Below are 6449 nucleotides of genomic sequence, written 5' to 3' on the forward strand. Positions count from 1 at the left end.
TTTTGTCACCAAAAAGAAGAGAGGACTTGGAAAATTTAGCAGATGTAAAAATCATATCCTCCTTTTTTTCCTGGAGGACCGTAACTAAGGGTAATTTTCACATTTCCTTCCTAAAGCTGGATGGTCCTCTTATCCCCCTCACCTCCATGCATTTCTCCACTTCCAGCATCATTTCCATTTCCTTTTAGCTGGTCCATGTAATAAGTGACAGAGGAGGCTCCTAGGGCAATGCTGCCAACTTCATTCCTGCTTGTCACTGAAAAGGCCAACTCCTGTTGGTTTAGGACCTTGACTCTGTCCTAAAGCTAGGTTTCAGGGCATTGCTGAACTTAAGCAACTGCATAATTGCCTTGGTAAAGAGGAGCAGACCCCATGATAATCCTTTACGGATGAGCCAACATTTACGACTCATGGCACAAAACATGACGATCTCTTGAATATCCAATTATTCTTATGAATAAAGTAGTTTTCTGTCTGGGAACAGTCAGAAATCCCTGCTGGGTTAATTTAGTATCTGATAGAAACCATTTGGGTTTTCTGTTTAAAATAGGGCAGTGTATGATATCTGATGCAACTCTGTGAGATGCTCCCTGTCTTCCTTCATTCATCCACTCACTCTTCCTCAGGACTGTGCCTTCTAGCAACATGACACCTGAGAGAAGACCTATAGGCAGAGCCACAAAAATTCCTGTCAAGTGGAAGTTACAACTATCTCAAACCATAACATGCTCCTATGAGGAGAGACAGCACATTTGTAATATTTAGCAGTCAAATATTGTGATCTACTTTTTTACCCTTTGTTTTCGGTTGGATTTCTAATGGCTGTCTCCATGTGTAACAATCCACATTACTGAGTCACTGGGAAAGTCTTGGCTTTGTAATGTTTCAACACTTAAATTATTTATTATGTTAGCTTTATGGCATATTAAAACCCTGGTTAGACAGGTAGAGCCAACTCCCTTCTGCCTTGCTGAAGCTCATTAAATGGCCATCATAACTGGACAGACTTACTTGTGCTATATCCAAATAATTTTGTCATTAGGATTCAAATCCAAGGCAAATGGCCTACCTAGAAATCTCACTTATTTGACTGTGACTGGCAAATGATTAAAGTATGCTGCAAGGAGTTACTTACGGCATATTGGTGAAAATTTACAAGTAAAATTAAGAAACTGAAGTAAGATGAGACTTTGTTTGTTTCAGAGTGTTTTTAAATTATACCATCCCATTCTAGTACTAGTATCCTCAGACAGCAGAAAATTCATTTATTCATCCTTTTTTAAGGTATTGAAAAAATAACAATTGCCAGTGGTTACATTTAACTGTAGTTTAGAATTCAAATTTTGCAGCTCAGAGAATAAGTGATTGAAAAAAATATCTGCTTTCCATTCAGGTCACCTTTCCAACTGTCAGTTTACAACTCTTCAGTTCACTTTGCATGGTCTAAATGATGAGCTTTTAAGCACTGTTATTATGTAATTATTCTATTACCTTATAGCTCCTGCTAAGGGAGAATGTTGATGTAATTAACCCACTTTTCTGGGACTTGGTGGACCCCCCCTTCTGAAAAGTGTCGGTGTCAATTTAGACAAGTCACTTGACACAAAAGTTTTACAAAACACATTTAGGGATTTAGATACTTTTGCAAAAACTCTCTTTTTATGGTTCTTCCTTTTTATGCAGTCATTATCCCTTACAGCTGGCTTACAGGTGTCACAAGGGTCTGTGAGTCAGAGGAATGCCCAGCTCCAGCAAGTGTGGAAAGGTTTGACACTGAAAACATAATTTTTCTTTCCTTCATTCCGTATTTTGCTTTGTCTAATTATACTTCAAGCAATTAGGGCTAGAATGCTTTATGCTCTGACTATGTGGTAAAAAAGTCCCTGAGGAGTAAAAATACCATTCCGACTACTTATTTTCTGCCATCTGTACTACCAAGGACACCAATACACAATAGTTTGCTTCCCACAGAAATGAGATTAATCTCATATAAATATATTAAAAAAGCAATGAAATCCTTTCACAGCATTCATAAACAATTTACCATTGACATTTTTGGTCCTACAAGAGATAACAACAGGGTTATGACACCAAACTGAGCAAAAGCCCCTTAAAAATAGCAAGTGAACTGTAGTTTATGATTAGGGGAATTGTGCAGTGGTTCTATATTTGGTTTTGATAGCTAAAAGAAGGAAAGATTAAGTCATGCAAAGGTGCACCTGTAATACCAACTCATTCATTGTCACCACAGAATCAATACTTATTACCTCATTCTATTAAAAAACATCTTGCACTGTGGTTCAAGGAAATGATTTTAAACCAACTGACTTAAGAGTCCCCAAACCCAGATAGTTTATATCAGTTCACTGCATAATTTCCTAATTCACTAGGATTTTGTAGAAGGTTTGAAAGGTCTCATCATACAAACTGCTTGTTTGAAAGGTTAAACAAAAAAAATAAAGGTTGATAGTGTACACTTAATCACTCTTGGGATACTTTTCCCTTCTTTTAAATCACTTTTAAAAACCTTTTTGTGTTTATTCCTTTGACTTTATACATGTAGGTGTCACACATTATAGGCAATTATGACTAGCTGGATACTGATTTTTGATATTTAATTTATTCTTGTGTGTATAAATATTTTTCCAAAAATTGTGCACAATTATTGCTATAGAAAATACCCTGCTTCCAATGCAGCTGGGCTATTGGAGGCAAGGCATTTAAACTACGGGGTCAAGGAGCCTGCTGAGAAACAGCAGAGTCTGTTTTACAATTATGGGCTGTGGGACTGATGCTTAACTTGATACAACTTTGACTCAGAGGGCACAGATTGTCACAAGTCAGGGCTATCAGACATGGTCTGACTTGGGAGGTGGGTGTATATATAAGAAGAGGATATTTTTCTTTTCTCTTCAATATACCTGAAATAATTGATTCTGTTTGGTCACACAAAGGACTGTCCACCCTGGCTTTGGAAATTGGATGGACCTGTGTTGTGCATTTGAAAACAAAATATTCTGATGGTGGAATCATCCAATTTCCCTAGGAAAATAAGCAGAAGTCCCATCAGTAAGACTGCAACAAGGAAAACAGAATAGTGAAATAGAGTTTGAGGCAAATCCTGTGGCTTCCTGCAGTTGGTGTGGGGATGGACACGGACTTGGCCACGATACACTCCAGTGTGAATCGCCATTTCATAGGTGGGAGGCAGACAGTGCCATCCTTTAGCCTTTCCCTGGGATCCTGGTGAGTCTAACTTTGTTATAATACATATGTTAAGATCACTTATTTATTAGTATTGTTTTCCTTCCATTGAAAGGAAAGCAATTTGGTTTCTAATTAGCTTCATTAAATATTTTTAGTGTGTTAATGTTTTCAAATTAAGCACTGACTCCATAAAATCATTCCAGGTACTGTTTTTGCTGCAGGACATTAATTCTATTTTTTAAAGTATTAATACAGATAAAGGAACTTTGTTCTTTGTCTGTCTACCAAAGTGCCTGAAGTGAACTTCTTTCCCTCTACTCCTGCTAAATTACTAATTAGCCCAATGTACCTCAGAGATGACAGCCTTTAAGATTGGCAAAACTTGGGTTTTGAACAAAAGTTTTTAAGATGGTAGTTGGTGCTCTTGATGACAGATTTGAGGAGAAAATGGTATTCCTTCTTTTTTTTTTTCCTAAGCAATATCACAGAGCGAAGCAGTTGATTAACACTGACACAGTGTAATCAAAATTGTGCAATAGTCTGATAGGAAAACATTGTTTATCTTCTCATGGGGAAGTGTTATTGACATGTGCTCTTTCAACTCCTACTGGAAAGTTTTAGGTTCAGAATGGAGCTGTCGCTGTTGGTGCCAAACCTGTGACAGGTGAAGCTGTTTTGGAAATGTACACCCCACCACTTTGGCCCCTTCCCTGCACAGAGAGGAGAAACAGGAAAGCCGGGACTGAAGCAGTTGGATTGGACTTAATAGTATTGGAGTGCTGGAGCTCAGCCTGTCTATCCTGGGGTAGATTTGCTGAGGAATTAAAGCCATGGTTCACAGTGCACACCTTAAAAGCAGAAATGCTTATTCATGCATTTGAAAAGGTGAAAGGTGGGAATATTAGAAATAAACTTTCCTACTTCCTTTGTGCTTAATTTCAAAAGTATTGTGGAGACTGAGCTGATATTAAGGGTATTTGAATGTGCAGATACAGACTGTGAGATACACTTGTGATGTAAGTTGCTCACTAGAGTGCAGTGATTACAGCATTATTAGCCATGGAGAAGGTGGCATAGAGGCAATTAGGGATAACATACCCCTTTAAAAAAGTTTCAGGTGCTGAATACTTACTAACATGATAGAGTGACACCAAAGAGCTGTGAACTAAACAGCCAGACAAACTAATCAGACTTATGAGCATTAATGTACACAGTATCTCTTTAAGCATGTACTTTTCTTTGGGCTGAAAACATTAATGCAATATTTCATAACTTCACAATAGAATTTCAATTGGTACTTAAAATTGGGAATAGCAAATAGCTACACAGCAACAAAACAACAAAAGCAACACAGCAACAAAAGAGCAAGTTGTTGTTGTTGGCTTTTATTGAGACAAATGTTACGATATATTTGCCTACAAGATTTTTTTCCTGAATTTTATTTTTCTTCATGCATAGTAATTCCTGACAAAGTAAAAAAACCCAAAACCTTACATAAATTTAGAATGTAAACTATTTTGTACAGTGATGACTGAATATTTACATATTGAAACATAGAACACCAGGAACACATAGAAACAGACAATAATAGGTACTGGTACTCTCCCTCTGTCACATATAAGGAACTCTAACCAAGAAATTGAGCAATTCATTTAATACTATTTGGTAAGTCATCATATGTATTGAAGAAGGGCTGAAAGCCAAGGGAGGAAATTCTGTCTGAATATCAGAGATCTGTCAGTGATTTCAGCCTTTACCTGTAAAGACTATTGCACAGTTGTATTTTTATATGGTCTGTCTTCTTCTGGCAGTCTTCCTTGTTTAGCTTAGTTTTTTTCAATTATTTCCTTAGTAAGCCCAGGGAATTGGGAAGGAAAGATAGTAGACACTAAGGAAACTGTTTACTCTGTGAGCACAGGCTGTATTTCAGATATCAAAACCTTCTCCTTGCATGCACTCACCATTGTTCTGAACACACTGAGGAAGGAAACAATAGCTGTGTTGGAGAGTGCTTGAAGCCCTCCATGAACCTGAATTTTCACACATAGAACAATAACTTGTATTCCCCAATGGCTGTACTCACTTTAGAAAAAATGTTGCTTTTGGGCAATATAACAGGTATCCCTTTGGTATTGATGACTTTTGTGACTAATTTATTTAAATAAGAAAACTGAAGGCCTTTCCTTAGTGGTCCTTTCATACTAGTGTTTTTAAAAATGGGGACATGCTGAGTTACAGAGCTCTCTCAGCTTTTATTATTCAAAATTATTTTATTTTTGCTGATCTGCCTCCAGAACTGCTCCTAGACACTAGGAGACCTTATATTAGCATCTTCCAGGGCCTCCAAGGGAATGTCTTGAGAATTCTTTTAATTTTTTGCAATTCTTACTCCCCCTCCTTCTTTGCTTTGCCTGCTTTCAAGCCAGTGACAGGTTGCATCACAAAGTCAGATTGTTCTGTACCTCTCCTGGGGATTAATGGTGGAAAAGAAAATAAACAGAAGATGGTGGTTTTTCATATTATTTCACAATTCTCATCCACATTGGAATTATTTTTTATTATCTTTTCAGTGGTTTGACTGCATATAGAAAGAAAATGATAGGGAAGCAATGAGAAGTGGGAAAAGAGAAAGGCCATGGCTGCAGCTTCCTGAGACCCTATAAACTGCAGAATGTTCTCCTAGACACTCATTCCTATCTACCTCCTAAAATCCCATTGTTTTGGTTCAGAGGCTTCCAACAGAAATATCACTGCTTCTCTGAGGTCCTTCCTAGCAGAATCCAGTTTACTGACAGCGGAAAATTAAATTTGCCTGCAAGGCTGGATTGCTTTTAGCTAAGTCTAGGTTGTCTCTAAAATCATTGTTGCAGTCAGAAAACTTGTATGAGGTCCCAAAATGGTCCAAGACTAGGTCTGAAGATCCAGGATATGATCCAAGACAGCTGTATCTTCAATATTCCTCTTACCCAGTGCCATGAGCTATTCAGGACTGACAATTCTGCAATTAACTAGGTTCGAAATTGAAAAGAAATTTGGGATTTTGTTTCTTACAAATTTCTTCGAGTAGATTACTGACATTAGATCATTCAAGTGAGATAATTTGAACCCTCCAGCCTTCATTTTACCTTTCAAAATTATACCCTATAGAGGCTTAATTTTTCTATACATAGGCATTTGGATACAGCATAAGAGGGGAAACATTTACCACCATGTGTCAGAAGGGAGGGCGTTGGAAAATTGAT

The 6449-nt window shown here is 37.5% G+C and overlaps 1 long non-coding RNA gene across 1 annotated transcript in view; it reads left to right on the forward strand.

Annotated features, from left to right (window-relative positions):
• Positions 1–5737, forward strand: part of LOC108448465 — a 32261-nt gene extending 26524 nt beyond the window's left edge. Inside the window, exons 3-4 of the long non-coding RNA XR_001864356.1 lie at positions 3047–3246; positions 3823–5737. This is a non-coding gene — a long non-coding RNA (uncharacterized LOC108448465). The remainder of the gene's footprint in view (positions 1–3046; positions 3247–3822) is intronic.
• Positions 5738–6449: the final 712 nt, after the last annotated feature.

The sequence above is a fragment of the Corvus brachyrhynchos genome, unplaced genomic scaffold, assembly GCF_000691975.1.
Source record: "Corvus brachyrhynchos isolate BGI_N302 unplaced genomic scaffold, ASM69197v1 scaffold167, whole genome shotgun sequence".
Taxonomy (NCBI): Eukaryota; Metazoa; Chordata; class Aves; order Passeriformes; family Corvidae; genus Corvus; species Corvus brachyrhynchos.